This window comes from Ahaetulla prasina, chromosome 2 (genome assembly GCF_028640845.1).
Source record: "Ahaetulla prasina isolate Xishuangbanna chromosome 2, ASM2864084v1, whole genome shotgun sequence".
In the NCBI taxonomy this organism is placed as follows: domain Eukaryota; kingdom Metazoa; phylum Chordata; class Lepidosauria; order Squamata; family Colubridae; genus Ahaetulla; species Ahaetulla prasina.
In genome coordinates this window covers 149,581,209-149,598,428 of record NC_080540.1, presented here as the reverse complement: position 1 = coordinate 149,598,428, position 17,220 = coordinate 149,581,209, and the positions used below count along the sequence as shown (strand labels likewise).

The window sequence follows — 17,220 nt, the reverse complement described above, 5'->3', positions numbered from 1 at the left end:
AATGTCTACAGCTTCATCACATTCATAAACGTCAATATATAGAGGCTATAATGGATTGAGAATTATATTTTTGTAATAAGCTGGGTAGATTTCTAACAACTAGATGTCTATACATTCTTAATTATGCAGTTGACATAATAAATTGTATAACCTGATCTGAGCAGCACACCAGTTCATGCATTATAAACTGATACATAGTATCTGTGAATCTATCGCAAGTAAAACATATTTTCAGTCAGGTTCTCCCTTATTAAATATTTATTATTATACATTTTAACATGCAATTCAAGTCATTGAAACATTTTGCTGTGTTCTGGCTTTCATAATCTAGCAAGGACTTAAAATAATGTTAGCTTATCAAACATCCTGAGATGTTTCACACTTAAGTGCATTTTCTTAAATAGAAAATGTAATTTATGGTTTATTTATGACATGGCCAAATATTTCAGGAAAAAAAAACCCTTTAATAATATAGGGAACAAAATATGTCAGATCTAGGATTTTTTTTTAAAAAAAAGAAATCCAGTCAAAGTGGATGAAGAAAATGAGCAGCTTGATTCTTCTCTACCTTTGCATGGATTTTGGTTTTCTCATATATATATATATTTATATATTTGGTTTTCTCATATATATATATATTTGGTTGTTCGGGTTTTCTCCCGTGTAAAATTGGAAATGTCTTGGCAACTTTTCGACGAAGTCTCATTCGTCAGCTTCAGGCTTCAGCTTCGTGCTTCTGGGAGCAATGTGTGATCGCAGCTGTTTCTTCCTTTTAACTGCTAGTGGGGGTTTGAACTGATTGGGTGGGAGCTTGGCTGTGCTCTGATTGGATGGAGGTTTTTTTGTGCTCTGATTGGCTGGGGGTGTGTCCTGTTTGGGTGGGGGCTTGGTTGTGCTCAATTTAGTCTGTGTTGCAGGGGGATTTGAGCTGGTGAGCTGCATAGCTGTTGTTTGGCTTTGTGGTGGTGCTACATCTTCATAGTGGGTGTCAGTCTGCTGCATGTATGGATTGGAGGGGTTTGAAATGGCTAATGTTGCAGCTGCGGTCTGGCTTCTGGTCCTAGGTTGTGCTTCTTGATCAGTGTGGGTTTGGGTCTGCTTTCTGGGTGGATGTGCGGTGGTGACATCCTGTGTGGACCTCGTGAGTGTGGGTCTGGTGTCATTCCTCGTGTTAGGGACTCGTTTGTCAATAAGGGCGGGTTTCCAAATGGCTGGTAGGCGGGAGGTATCATCTCGTTTGTTCATGCTGTGTGGGCGTTTTTCTATCTCAATGGCTTCTCTGATTATTCTGTTGTTAAAGTGTTCAGTTTTGGCGATAGTTCTGGTCTTTTTAAAGTCAATATCATGTCCTGTGACTTTAAAGTGTTGGACCAGGGAAGAAGTTGGTTCCGCTTTTTTGACTGAGTTCTTGTGACTGAGTTCTTTTGACTGAGTTCTTATATATATGTAGGTCTTTGGTTATTCGGGTTTTCTCCCACGTAAAATTGGAAGTGTCTTGGTGACGTTTCGACAAAGTCTCATTCGTCATCTTCAGGCTTCAGCTTCGTGCTTCTGGGAGCAATGTGTGACTGCAGCTGTTTCTTCCTTTTTAACTGCTAGTGGGGGTTTGAACTGATTGGGTGGGAGTTTGGCTGTGCTCTGATTGGATGGGGTTTTTTTGTGCTCTGATTGGCTGGGGGTGTGTCCTGTTTGGGTGGGGGCTTGGTTGTGCTTAGATTAGTCTGAGTTGCAGGGGGATTTGAGCTGGTGAGCTGCATTGCTGTTGTTTGGCTTCGTGTTCGTGGTCGTGCTACATCTTCATAGTGGGTGTCAGTCTGCTGCATGTATGGATTGGAGGGGTTTGACATGGCTAATGTTGCAGCTGTGGTCTGGCTTCTGGTCCCTGGTCGTGCTTCATGATCAGTGTGGGTTTGGGTCTGCTTTCTGAGTGGATGTGTGGTGGTGACATCCTGTGTGGACCTCGTGAGTCTGGTGTCATTCCTCGTGTTAGGGACTCGTTTGTCAATAAGGGCGGGTTTCCAAATGGCTGGTAGGCGGGAGGTATCATCTCGTTTTTTCATGCTGTGTGGGCATTTTTCTATCTCGATGGCTTCTCTGATTATTCTGTTGTTAATGTGTTCAGTTTTGGCGATAGTTCTGATCTTTGTAAAGTTAATATCGTGTCCTGTGGCTTTAAGGTGTTGGACCAGAGAAGAAGTTGGTTCCTCTTTTTTGACTGAGGTCTTGTGTTCTTCAATGCGTGCACTTATTCTTCTGTTGGTTTGTCCGATGTATGTGGTGGGGCAGGCGGTGCATGGGATTTCATATACTCCTTGATTTTCTAACTCAATTTTGTCTTTGGGGTTTCTTAGGATGGTGGATATTTTTTGGTTTGTGCAGAATGCTGTCTTGATGTTGTGTTTGTGGAGGATCTTGCTAATTCTGTCTGTGGTGCCTTTTATATATGGGAGGAGGGCTGTGCCGTTTTCTTGTTCTCTGTCTTGGATTTTAGTGGGAGGCTCTTTTTGGATTAGTTTGGTAATTTTATTTCTCTGGAATCCATTGGATGTTAGTACATTAGTGAGAGTGTGTAGTTCGGTTTTTAGGTGTTGTTCGTCAGCTAAGCGTTTTGTTCTGGAGATGAGTGTCTTGGCTACGGAGTTGATCTGTGCTGGGTGGTGGTGTGAGAGTGCGTGCAGATAGCGGTTTGTGTGTGTTTTCTTCTGGTAGATGGTGTGTCCTAGGGAGCCATTTGGTTTCTTATAGACTAGGACATCTAGGAAGGGAAGTTGGTTGTTAACTTCTGTTTCCATGGTGAACTGTATTTTGGGGTGTAGGCTATTGAGATGTGTGAGGAAGTTGTCAAGTTTTTCTTTCCCATGTGGCCAGATTCTGAAGGTGTCATCTACGTATCTGAGCCAGAGTTTGGGTTTGTGATCAGATTTTTCTAGAGCTTGGGTTTCAAAGTGTTCCATGTAGAAGTTGGCAATGACAGGTGAGAGGGGTGATCCCATGGGTGCTCCTTCTATTTGTTTGTATTTTTGTCTGTTATAGATGAAGTATGTGTTGGATAGGCAGTGGTTGGTTAGATCTAGGATGTGCTTGAGGGGGTTATATTTGTTTTGGATAGCTGTCAAGGCTTCTTTGATTGGCACTTGGGTGAAGAGGGATATGACATCAAAGCTCACGAGTAGGTCGCTGGGCTGTAGGTTTTGTTTCTTTAGGATCTCTATGAACTGGAAAGAGTTTGTTACGTGTGAGGTGATGGATTCTGCATAGGGCTGTAGTTGTTTGGTGAGAAATTTAGCTAGATTTTGTAGAGGTGAGCCTATGGAGCTGACTATGGGTCTGAGTGGGGTTCCTTCTTTGTGTATCTTGGGGAGACCATAGAGCTTAGGGCATCTGGATGATTTCTCTCTGGGAATGATTCTTTGTTGGATTTCTTCGCTGATGGGGGAGGCTTTTATTTTGGATCTAGTGGTTTTTTCACACCACCACCCAGCACAGATCAACTCCGTAGCCAAGACACTCATCTCCAGAACAAAACGCTTAGCTGACGAACAACACCTAAAAACCGAACTACACACTCTCACAAACGTACTAACATCCAATGGATTCCAGACAAATAAGATTACCAAACTAATCCAAAAAGAGCCCCCCCACTAAAATCTAAGACAGAGAACAAGAAAACGGCACAGCCCTCCTCCCATATATAAAAGGCACCACAGACAGAATCAGCAAGATCCTCCACAAACATAACATCAAGACAGCATTCTGCACAAACCAAAAAATATCCACCATCCTAAGAAACCCCAAAGACAAAATTGAGTTAGAAAATCAAGGAGTATATGAAATTCCATGCACTGCCTGCCCCACCACATACATCGGACAAACCAACAGAAGAATAAGTGCACGCATTGAAGAACACAAGACCTCAGTCAAAAAAGAGGAACCAACTTCTTCTCTGGTCCAACACCTTAAAGCCACAGGACACGATATTGACTTTACAAAGACCAGAACTATCGCCAAAACTGAACACATTAACAACAGAATAATCAGAGAAGCCATCGAGATAGAAAAACGCCCACACAGCATGAACAAACGAGATGATACCTCCCGCCTACCAGCCATTTGGAAACCCGCCCTTATTGACAAACGAGTCCCTAACGCGAGGAATGACACCAGACCCACACTCACGAGGTCCACACAGGATGTCACCACCACACATCCACTCAGAAAGCAGACCCAAACCCACACTGATCATGAAGCACGACCAAGGACCAGAAGCCAGACCACAGCTGCAACATTAGCCATGTCAAACCCCTCCAATCCATACATGCAGCAGACTGACACCCACTATGAAGATGTAGCACGACCACGACCACGAAGCCAAACAACAGCAATGCAGCTCACCAGCTCAAATCCCCCTGCAACTCAGACTAATCTAAGCACAACCAAGCCCCCACCCAAACAGGACACACCCCCAGCCAATCAGGGCACAAAAAAAACCCCATCCAATCAGAGCACAGCCAAGCTCCCACCCAATCAGTTCAAACCCCCACTAGCAGTTAAAAAGGAAGAAACAGCTGCAGTCACACATTGCTCCCAGAAGCACGAAGGTGAAGCCTGAAGATGACGAATAACTTACAATTGCAAAATAAAATGGATGAAATTTTGGAATGGCAAACTATAAATAATTAATCTGGGAATTGAAGTCTCAACACATCTGTCACGTTTTCTACGTTTATCTATTTTGATTATTTATTAGCTTCATTTCTAACAAGTTATAAAAGGTAGTGAAGAGAATATAATGAACATACAGAAAGTGCCATATTCTGGTGATGAAACAGCTTCCATCAATTTAACCAAGAGGTGTAATTCCCACCTCCCTGGCATATCCCCTCTTTGCATCTCAAAATGTGTTCCATGGGAAGATAAAATATTGGATGTAGCTTCAGGATAGCCTCATTGCAGTCAACTGTCTCGTTTTGTGAAATCAGAAGGAAGCAGGGATGAAACAGCCGTATTATGGAAATGCAGTCCATGCTTACTGATGCTGAAACAAGCAAAGACTCCAAAAATACAAAAATACAATCGCAATCATAATAGAAAAATAATAATTTTATAATAATGGCAACAATAAATCCACCGTTACGATTACTTCAGAGTACAATTAACATTTTTTTTTCATAACCCTTACTGAAAAATTCTGCAAGAAAGATATTGAATGGCTTCTTTGGCAAGACACAAAGAACTAAATTTCAGTTATATTCTTGATGGTTCAGTGTATTGAACAAACTTTGCTATTGTGATTATTGTATTTTATACTTCAGTGTGTTATATAAGCCAATTGGTGTAACTCAGCAAAACATGGTCCAGTCCACTGTGAGTTTATTAAGTTAAGAAACTGCGGCCTTTAGACCACATCTGTTATAACATTTTCTGAAGAATTTTTCAGAAAACGATTGAAGGTCACAGCACCTTCCCTTTTAAGTCCATTCCCAAGTGGGTAAGAGATGATCATCACAAAGGGATTGCAGTTAGGAATATGTTTTGAAGGATAAAACTTTATCAGAAAATTTCTGTTTCAAACTGTTTCTCTCATTTTCATCTTCCTTTTATTTTTGCTTCCTCTCAAATATATTTTTGTAGAAAAGCAAATTAATGGCTTACCCAACAGAAGCCAGAGGTTGAGAAATGCTACACACAAAAAAGGAAGTTACTGAAAGCAGAAGAATAAAGTGAGGCAGACCTGGTTGTGTACCAGCACTGAGAAATACAGATTGTCCTCAACTTACAGTGATAATGGAGCCTGCCCATTTAGTCATAAAGCTTATAGGATAGGATAGGATAGGATAGGATAGGATAGGATAGAATAGAATAGAATAGAATAGAATAGAATAGAATAGAATAGAATTTTATTGGCCAAGCGTGATTGGACACACAAGGAATTTGTTTTGGTGCATATGCTCTAAGTTTACATAAAAGAAAAAGAAAAAAAGAAAAGAAATACATCAAAGGTACAACATTTACAACACAAATGATGGTCATAGGTTGCAATTTAACCCTTCATGATAGCAACAAAAAGTTACAGTCATACAGTCATAAGTGGAAAGAGATTGGTGATGAAAACAATGAGAAGATTAATAGTAGTGTAGATTTAGTAAATAGTTTGACAGTGTTGAGGGAATTATTTGTTTAGCAGAGTGATGGCCTTCGGGAAAAAAACTGTTCTTGTGTCTAGTTGTTCTGGTGTGCAATGCTCTGTAGCGTCATTTCGAAGGTAGGAGTTGAAACATTTTATGTCCAGGATGTGAGGGATCTGTAAATATTTTCACGGCCCTCTTCTTGATTCGTGCAGTATACAGGTCCTCAGTGGAAGGCAGGTTGGTAGCAATTATTTTTTCTGCAGTTCTAATTATCCTCTGAAGTCTGTGTCTTTCTTGTTGGGTTGCAGAACCGAACCAGACAGTTATAGAGGTGCAAATGACAGACTCAATAATTCCTCTGTAGAACTGGATCAGTAGCTCCTTGGGCAGTTTGAGCTTTCTGAGTTGGCGCAGAAAGAACAGTCTTTGTTGTCCTTTTTTGATGATGTTTTTGATGTTAGCTGTCCATTTTAGATCTTGCGATATGATAGAACCTAGAAATTTGAAGGTTTCTACTGTTGATACTGTGTTGTCTAGTATTGTGAGAGGTGGAAGTATGGAAGGGTTTCTCCTAAAGTCTACCACCATTTCTACGGTTTTTAGTGTGTTTAGTAACCAACCTGATTTACACCTTTTTTGTGACAGTCATTAAACAAAACACCATGGTTGCTAAATGAATCTGTGGTCATTAAACACTGTTGTTGTTAAATGAACCCATTGTTTGTCATGGGGCATTTTTGCCAAAAAAGGAAGTAAACATTTGTTTTTGGCAAAAACATTATAACTTGTGGTCACATGATCATATGATACTGCATATGTCCATAATGCAGACTGGTTGTCAAGTGCCCCAAATGTGGTCAAGTGACTGGGGGGGAGGATAGTCAGTGGAACTTTGGAACTGGGTCACAAGTAGTTTTTGAGATATCCATCATAACTTCAAATGGTCACTAAGGTTGTAAGGACTATCCGTAGAGGCACAAACTGAGAACCAACCAGCTTTGTTTCACACAGCAGGTCATCTTTCATGTAAGTACCTTTGGTACCCTACTACTCCAAAGCTCAGACAAATGATGATCAGAAAGAGGGATGAGCAGTACTTTGATTCCAAAGTTGAAAAGGAAGAGGGGGCATGGGTGCGCACAGTATACCACAGGGGTGTCAAACTCGATTTCATTGAGGGCCACATCAGTGTTGTGTTTGACTCAATGATATGAACCGAATGAAAGGATGCCCATGTGGTGTATACTTGATCTTTCTCAATGAGGCACTTTCTCCTAATTTAGCAAAGCATTTTATGGACATAAGTTATTTCCCCTTCTGTTCTGAAGAGGAGAATGTCAGCGTTCCAAAAAACCCCTCCTGCAGTAAAGACTCCGAAGCAAACATCTTTCAAAGTTCTTTTACTAGCATAGGTAAACTGGCACAACTGGATAAAATCTGAATCTGGGGATCCAGGTTCCTCCCTCAGTAATACAAACTCCCAAATCCCCACCCTCATGACCCCTCTGCCGATCACATGCTCCAATCTTCAACCGCCCCATCTCGAGACATCACTCCGGCCACTCCTTCTCCAGATGTGAGTTCAGCCTGACCTTGACCACCAGGAAGAATATTGTTATGTCTAATAGCCCCTTGTACCACCACCCCTTCTCCTACTTTCCAACACAGGAGAAAGTGGCAGCTTGTGGAAGCCTTCGGCCTAGTATGGCTTCCAAAGCTGACAGAGTAAACATTGTAAATATTGGAGTAAACAAGTAAACGTTGCATTACTATATTCAAAATGTAATACATTTTTCTTAAAACATAATTCTGTCATACATGCAAGTATGGCATTTGGTTTTTTTCCAAGTCTGATTGCCCTCTAAATATTCTTGATATACCTGTTCATACAAACAAAAAGTTGGGGGCAGAAGTTTAAAGATACTGGATTAAGCTGTTTGAATGGGAAACAGATATTTAAGGAAGTATATGAAGAACATTTAGAGGGCAATCAGACCTTGAAAAAAAAACCCAAGCCAGACAGAGTATTGTAATGTGTATTATGCATGAATGGTAAGCCAAGATTTAAGATATGTGAGAAAGATTGGGCTGAGACTGATTGGCCCAAGGTCACCCAGACTTCATGCCTAAGGCAGGACTAGAAGGTATAGTCTCCTGGCTTCTAACCTGGAGCCTTAACCACTAGGCCAAATTGGTTCTCTTGATCGCCTTCTTGGAAGCCATATGTAAATAGTTTCAAGTCTATGCTTTCTTCCTGAGTAGCTTTTCAACATGTCAAGCTAGCCTTCAGTTCTGGGGTTCACTGCAGGGCTGAAATGCTCCCGGTTCGGACCGGATCAGGTGATCCGGTAGCGATGGCAGCGGGTGGTTGAGAACCTGTAGCAAAAATCCCACCCCGCCGCCCATCCCCAGCTGAACCACGCAATCGTCAGAGCCTTTTTTTTAACTTTTAAAAGCATTTTTTTACAAACTATTCGGCCGAAGAGGTTTTTTAAAAAATGCTTTTAAAAGGTAAAAAAAAGGCTCTGATCATCACAGCTGAGCTGCACGATCTTCAGAGCCTTTTTTTTAAAGCAATGCTTTTAAAAGTAAAAAAAGGCTCTGATCATCACAGCTGAGCTGCACGATCTTCAGAGCCTTTTTTTTTAAAGCAATGCTTTTAAAAGTAAAAAAAAAGATTGTGCGCCACAGCTGATTAGCCCCCGCCGCGTGTTCTACTTACCGCATGCCTTCTTTTGGCGTGCACTGCGTGCGCGCGCCTCGCATGTGCAGCCAGTGAACCGGTAGTAAACCAGCTCAGACTTCACCACTGGTTCACTGGAGCTGTTCCATCCAAGCACTAACCAGGCCCATTACCTTCTCCGCTCAAATGTCGCCATACAAATTTTAAAATGAACGCATACTAAATGTCAGCCTTCGAGGAAAAGGCTGATGTGCTGCCAGTTCCCCATGACTTTTTAAAACAGTAGTTTCCACAAGATACTCTCCAGGTAACAATGAGCCCCATGAGAGAAAGAAGAGCAGCTGAGTGACAGAGCAAATGATTTGCATGCCAAGTTCTCACCAGATTCAAATTCCACCACCTCCAGGTGAGACTAAATAGGATTCTAAGTCAGAATTGAGGTAGAATTACTACTGGCTGCTGCCAATCACAGTTAAATAAAAAGGACCATCAACAATGTGGCTCATTTAACATAGATAAATAGTACGGCAAAAAAATATTTAGTCTGGTTTTTAAGGGGGCTGAAATGTTTATATAGATTACATATGTTGAGGTAAGTTAGAAAAACCAATAGTTTTTCTCCTTTTTTCTATTCCATATTTTTTGAGAGTTTAACTGCTATTAAACATGTTTATCCCCCCTCACTTTTTAATGATATGTGCAAGAAGTAACAACACAATGGGGATGTTAATACTAATTGGTTTAAGATCAAAACTTTATTGTGTAACAAACACTTCGATGCAATCTGTGTTTTTAACGTTATGTTCAATTATGGATGAAAAAGTCAGTTATCCAGTCTATTTTTGAAAACCTGCAGTGATGAAGCACCCACAATGCTCACATCCTAAATTGTAATTAATGTTGACATACTTTTCTTATCCTCAAAAATGTAACATCGGAGTGTTAGTAATCTTCAATATTGTACAAATATTATTGAGATTTTTCTCCCCTTCCATTGAGTTGTGTTGGGTTGTTGGAGACTGCCTGGACTCTGGAGAACTGCCTGCAGCTTTCTTGGGAAGGTTTTTCAGTAGCGATTTGCCATTACCTTTTTCCTACGGCTGAAAGTGACTGGCCCAAGGTCACCCAGCTGCCTTTCTGCCCAAGTTATGCCTTAACCAAACTGGCTCTCATTGAGATTTACAACAATAAAAAAAAAGAGGAAAAATGGTTCATTTAACTGGTTTACTCAAACTGCTAAATATGGTTTTCTGAGTAAACCACATTTGACCGAATTTACACAGTATGCATACCGAAAATCAAACATGGAAATGCTGTAAAGATACAAGGCTGTTTCTGATTAACCAAGTAAAATAATTTTTGCATCCCACTGAAACAAGGGCCCCCAATTATGAATTCAAATTCGACTTATTAAGAACTTTACTGAATAGTTTGGGTTTTTTTTCCTCTCAGAATTTTCCTCTTTCATCGCAAGATTGCAAACCGGGTTGAATTTACCTGCCCTATTATCTTGTACTCAGTCAGAGGAATGAAGAGGCAAAGTACCTCATAACCGAAGCGTTTTGGCTCTTGCGCTACTACTCAAAACTCAAACCTTATGAGGTCAGCTGGACTCCCCCCCCCTCCCCGCTTTAACGCAACCGTCCGGCACCGCAGCCCCAAAAGACCCGGCTTCGACATTCGTCCCTTTAAAGTAGCGAAAGATTTCGACCGCCTTTTCCCAAAGGTCGGACGGGTTAGCATTACCTAACCAACAGCGAACGGCCGGCCGGCCAACCAGCCTTGACCTCTTTTTCCAAGTGATTATTATTACCTCTCGACTCCTGGCTCCGCCCCTTTTTGGAATCTTCGCAAACCCCGCCATTGTGATCTCACCGGACGGATACAATGAAGCGCTCGGGGCGCTTAGCAACAGCAACCCGCGGGGGGGCGTGGCTTTCGCGCAACTACCAACTGTTGCCCAAGGTGGGGAGGCGAGCGGGTCGAGGAGCGAGGCGGGGGAGAGAGAGAGAGAAAGAGACTGTTGGCTTTCGCCGGCGCTGCGGGCTAAGCCTCGTTTTTACTCTCCGAGCGGCTGTGGGAGAAGGCGGACGGGAACGCCGCCCAGGTAAGAAAAGGATGGAGGGCAAGAAGGGAAGGCAGGCCGGCCGGCCGGAATGAATGGGGCGAGGAGAAACGGAGTTACGGACGGGCGGAAGAATGAGGGGAGAAGAGAGAGAGAGAGAGAGATTCTTCCCCTTCTTTTTCTTCTCAGACCTGCTGGGAAGTTTGAGGGCGATCGGGGGCTGCCTTCTTTGTGTGGAAGCTGTTTCCCCCGCCCCACACACACTTTCACCCCGCATATGGATCTGGTTTGAACTGGGCGGCTTCCAGTTACCTGCTTTTTCCTCGTCACGCGTTTCTTTTTTCTCCCCCCCCCCACCACCACTCCACTCCCCACCGGTCTCTGCTGGCATCCAAATTTCTGGCCGCGCCATCCTTCTTTCCGACGCATCTGATCCCGGGCAAGCGTCCAGGACTGCACCGACCGCCGCCGTCCCCTGTCCCCCGCGCGAGTTTTTATAGTCCTCCGGATCTGGAGGGCGGCGGGGCTGTCTGGGGGAAAGGCTATCCCGTTCAACGCCGCCGCCACCACCACCTTTCGCCCCAGCCTGTTCTGCCGGCCGTTGGAGAAATTGTTTCTGCTGGGTACCTCAAGGCATCGGCGGGGGGTGGGGGGTGGTGGAAATCCAGAAAAAAGAAAGTGGGGCGGGGGGGAAATCCTCTTTTGTTAGCGCTTGGTTAGTTTTCTGACTCGAGGGAGGCAGCGAGATGGGGGTGGGGGGGTGAGAGAATGGTCGAATACCCAATGCGGCAGCAGCTCCTGCAAGCTTAATATCGAAATTGGGGTTCTTTTTTGGGGGGGGGCGCGGTAGCATTATTTTTTATTTCTGAATTTGCGACACGAGTTGGTTTGGAAAGAGGAAGGCAGAGAACTCAGCCTGGGTGGCCGAGGGAGAGAGAGAGGGAGCCCTGATCCGTGACCTTTGGGAGCTGCTTTTGCCGAGTGTTGAGATTTTCTGTTGTTGGGACCCCCTTGAGGAGGAGGAGAGCGTCCAGGCATTAAAGAGACGCATAATAGCCTCTCCCATCTGCATTTTGCTTGCTAGCGGCTGAATGGGCAAAGTTGGATGGTGTGAATCGAATGGAACTTTTCAAGATTGTCCTACGCTGGCTTTGGAACGATTCTGGAAAGAAAATTTAACATTCTGTAGATCTAAGAATGCGGATGCTCGTATCTCTGCTGTACTAGGACGAATACTTTCTTGACAATGCAGGATTTATTTCTTTTAATTTAATGACTACTCCAGACTCCCTGCTAGCTGAATAGGGTAGAAATTGCCCTATATAGTTGCTCTGGTCTGATGGTGAAAATCTATGCTGATCCTGTATGTATGCTTGCTGGAAGGGTGCTGCATTCATTTATGTTTGTGCTACAGGCAGGCATGTTTTATGCATATGCTGTGAGAAATCAAAAACATTCCTATATATCATTATGGGTTTGTTGCCAAGCCTGGTAACAGTTAAACAAAGCATTTTGTCCTTATGGCACTGAGGTTTGTTAGTGCTTACAATTAAAAGGGTAAGAGATGTTCTACTTACACTTATAGAAAGAACCTGATAGCTTCTGGCAAGAATGTTGTATTCTCAAAAACATTACTTTGAGGCTGTGTGTGTGCAGTCATTATTTCTGCAGCAATACTCAAAATGCTTTATAAATTCTGCTTTTTCACACCAGCTCTGTGAGGTATGTCTGCTCAGCATTAGTCAGGTGCATTCTTCTTGAATGTGACCGATACATTATTTGAGCCTTGAGTAGGGTGATCTTTATGGTAGTTGATTGTTTTTCTTGTTTAATAGATTCGAATTCTATCATACCTATCAATAAATCAGTGGTGGGGGGGTGAAGTAAGAAAGTGTATTGTAACCACATAGTGGTCAAAAGTGAAACAGACTGGGTGGGTGGTAAACCATTTTTGTTGGATATATATTCTGCAAAAGATTGATGTATTTAAATGTACCCCCTGCGTTTGCAAGTGCTGTTTGAATAGACTTGAGAAAGCAGGGTTTCACACTTCCTGGGCTTCCATTTTAGATTTTCAGCCAACAGATTTTAAAAGCCTAGTTGAGTTACGTAGCAGTGTCATTTCTGTCACTGGCTAAAAATGAAAACGAAACAAACTTAATGTTTGAGTTGTAGTTAGTGGGAAGTGCTTCTAAGAAATGGATGAACCTGTTTCACAACATAGAGGAGTGAAGGGTGCATTTCTGCCCAATTAGGATGTTTAGTCATTTTCTGTGTGACTGTAAATTCTATTGGCATTTAAAGAATATTAGATGACTTGCCTTATTTTCTGCTGGTGATGTTCCTTTAGCGTGCCTGATATAAATTAGCTTGGTCTTATTTTGTATGTTGGTATTTGACAGTGAGTGTGTGCCAGTGTGCTGCTTATACTGTTGAGTTGTGGACAATACGTTGTCTTACAAAGTAGTGGTTGATTCAGTTTATAAGAGCAGCAGAATGGGATTAGGGTGGAATTGGGTTATTTAGTACATTTTGGCGTATATGCCAAAATGTGACTAATCTAATTGATGCTATCCATGTTTTAGCAAGGAATGCTGAATATAGCTTAAATGATCGCTTCTCTATATTACTACAAGGCATTATATGAAATTGACTGATTAACTTGATTAACCAGTTATGATGCCAAATGGAGGTCAGTATCCATTTGGTATGGCATGTTAAATATAAGAGCTGTAAATGTCAAAATTAGAAAATGAAATTAAAGAAGATACAGATCTAAAATATGTCCTAGAACACAAAGATTTGAAGCCAAGTAGATTTGGGGGGTTTAAGAAAATAAGATTCTGTAGGTTGGTGATAATTGAATGTTATATTTCAGTAAATGCTGATAATAGAAGGAATCAGCACTTGGTTTGGTGGAAAACATTCTAATTTGATTGGGACTGAATGGGGAATTATGCTAGGTAACAAATACAAAATGATAGGAAGAAGATGAGAAAAAATGTGTTGACTCATTTGGAGATTCAAGAATGAATAAAAAATGTGCCTAGTGACAGCCTGTTTAGAAAAGAAAAGAAAAATATAAATCTAAAAGCATCATTGAACCAGGTATTTATGGATGGAAGAATGATAGGATGAGAGAAGGATGAGATGCAGAGATGAAGTGAAAGAGGCTATGAGTAGGAAAAACGGGGAAAGGGGAATGAAGGGCCGTGGTGGCTCAGGCTGTAAGAAGCCTGTTATTAAACCACAGCTGCTTGCAATTACTGCAGGTTCAAGCCCCACCAGGCCCAAGGTTGACTCAGCCTTCCATCCTTTATAAGGTAGGTAAAATGAGGACCCAGATTGTTGGGGGGGCAATAAGTTGACTTTGTAAATATATACAAATAGAATGAGACTATTGCCTTGCTTACACACTGTAAGCCGCTCTGAGTCTTCGGAGAAGGGCGGGATATAAATGTAAATTAAAAAAAAATCCTACAAAAATCAGAGTGAAAAAAGGTAGTTGTAAAGAATGTACTCAAGGGGGGTAATAAGGAATGATTAATGTTAAAAACACAGAAAATAGAGACAGATTCTAATGGCTAAACAAGCCAGAAGAAATGTGAATGGAATTAAAAATAAATTATTTGCAATGAAACTGAAGTGGGAGAATATTCAAATAAATATTTTAGGAATGTTTATGGGAATGGTGATCAAAAATGTATAGAAATGGCTTGTTCATATTATTATGAAAAAGCAAAAAGTTGTGATTTGATGCTAATGCCTTATTTTACTGCAACGGAGGGGAGAGTGTCAGAAGTCAATGCTTTTCTTATCCTTCCTCACTTCTCTTCCCCCTCACTGCTTTTCTATTTACTTTTGTATTTTGTATCTTATAATATTTTATAACTCAGTAAAAAAGGAATAGTAATCAAAAAATGGAATTGAAACAATTGGTTTACGTTTTTGTATCAAAATAAGATAGGAAGGAAATCATACATATGATCATATTTGAAAACGGTGAGACTGCTGGCAGAGATTGTAAAAGCGGAAGCAAATAATACTTTTGACCTGGAGTTCCAGTGTGGCTTATTTAATACAGGTTTGTATCTGGAGACTCAATCTGTGCCTGATAATTGGAAGAAAATTTACTCCTATATGTAAGGCAAAGTAGCAAGGGTGAATGCAAAAATTACAGAAGAATTGGTGGAAGTACGCTCAGGAAAGAGTTTGGAAGAGTTTTCTTTGAAAAGCTGAGACAAGACAGCAAAATTTGGGAAATGTAATGTGGCTTCACGCCAAGCAAGGAATGTATGGACCAGATAATCACTTTTCCACAGGTCACTGAGAAATACATGAAAGCAACAAGAAAAGGTATCTGAATATTGTTGATTTGGAGAAAGTGTAAGATAAAGGCAAATGGCTTAAATTATGACAGTTGTTGTAATAGTGGTTTTTAATGGATAATTTGAAATTGAGCCTGGAGCTGGAGTTTAGTGCCATAAGAAACAATTTTCTTGTTGGATTTCCTGGTATGGCTATTGCATTTTTCAAATTTGATAAATCACATTTTTTTTCAAATTTGATAAGTAACTTTTTGAGGATTTAAATTAAAAAGGCAAAATAATAATAATAATCTGACCCAGTGGTCACCCATTGGTGGTCCGTGAGAAAATGTTGGTGGTCCATAGAAAAATTGTTTGCATTTCTTATATTGCACTAAATACTATTTAGTGCAATATAAAAAATTCATATTAGTGGTCCGCGGGATTTAAAATTATGAATTTAGTGGTCCCTGAGGTTTGAAAGGTTGGTGAGCCCTGATTTGGCCAAACCCTCCCCCTTTTTCCAGACTCCTCTGTTAAGCTAATCTTCACATGGAAATATGAAAGGAAGAGTGAATATTAGGCTAGGTGGGTCAGAGATGGTCTCTTCTGCCTAACACGTTGAGGGCTTCATATCTCTCTACCTATGAACTGAATTGAACTCCATGTTATGCCACATTTCTTGTTCAGCTTCCTGTTGAATTAGTAAAGTAAATGAAGACCACACCAGACTGAAAATTGGAACCATTCTGCTGCCTTCCTCTTTTTCTACTGAAAATACTAAATTTCACAAGAAGCTGTGAATGTGGGAGGGATTCCTCTTATTTGTTTTGTAAAGAAGAGTTGGCCTTCAATAACGTTTCCTGGTGGGATAGAGTTTCTCCAATCAGTACTGCTCCTATTTGGGGTTTGAGAAACAATGACTACTCCTTCGCATAGCCAACCACCCCCTTGATGGACTGGGTGTCCAGTGCGAATTTTTACCTTCCAAAGTCACACATGATATATTCATATGCTGTAGCTGGCTGAGAGATGGTTGACTTACTGTTATAAGCGTAAATCATGAAAATGTCTGTATTTATCTCCTTCTACATAGAAGTGTTTTGTCCCTCCCTTTCCTGTGCTTATCTGATGCAGACTTATATTGAAAAAAAAGTTATAATGAAATATGGGAAGAATTATATTTGCATTTAGCTGCTTTTTTTCTGTTTATTTGTTTATATATCACATTTAGAAATCGCCCATTTCACTCACAAAGCTACTCTCAGCAATGTACAATTAAATTAAGCAATTATATTAGGGGGCAATTTAAACAATAGAATAATTAACATTAAGTTAAAAGGCCGGAGAGAGGGCCTTCGGAGTGCCAACCAGGCCCACGGCTTTGTGGTCCTAGCAAGGCGATAGATCTGGATCTTCAAACATTTCCAAAGGGCCAGGTGAGTGGGGGCCCACCTCACCTCAGGCAGGAGAAGGCTCCAAATGGGCAGGCAATGGTAGAGAAGGCTGTCTTTTTAGACCACGCCACACACTGCCTGACCGAGTGGGATGAGCTGACATAATGGGGCAAAGATGATTCTGTAGGTAGCTGGCCCCCTGCCATGTAGGGCTTTAAAAATGATAAAAAAAAGAGCCATGGTGGCGCAGTGGTCAGAGTGCAGTACTGCAGGCTACTTCTGCTGACTGCCAGCTGACTGCAATTTGGCAGTTCGAATCTCACCAAGCTCAAGATTGACTCAGCCTTCTGAGGTGGGTAAAATGAAGACCCGGATTGTTGGGGGCAATATGCTGATTCTGTAAACCACTTAGAGAGGGCTGTAAAGCACTGTGAAGTGGTATATAAGTCTAAGTGCTATTGCTATAGCAAACACCTTGAAATGGATCTGGAAGAAAACCAGCCCCAATGCAGCAGAAGTGTTACTTGTGCTATCTTTAGGGCATCTAAGATTGCTCACCTGGCCACATTCTGTACCTACTGAATAGATGGAGAGAATCTAATTCAAAAAGAACTCAAGTCCATGCTGCATATGTCCTCAT

General features: G+C 41.5%; 1 protein-coding gene across 3 annotated transcripts in view; it reads left to right on the top strand.

Annotated features, from left to right (window-relative positions):
• Positions 1-17,220, top strand: part of RAB11FIP4 (RAB11 family interacting protein 4) — a 213,138-nt gene that overhangs the window by 149,690 nt on the left and 46,228 nt on the right. Inside the window, exon 1 of one of the 3 annotated variants that reach the window (XM_058173107.1) lies at positions 10,786-10,918. The exons of the other annotated variants lie outside the window; for them this stretch is intronic. The gene's annotated coding sequence lies outside the window, so the exon portion shown is untranslated. Of the gene's footprint in view, positions 1-10,785; positions 10,919-17,220 lie in introns of those variants that run through there. 3 annotated transcript variants of the gene reach the window in all.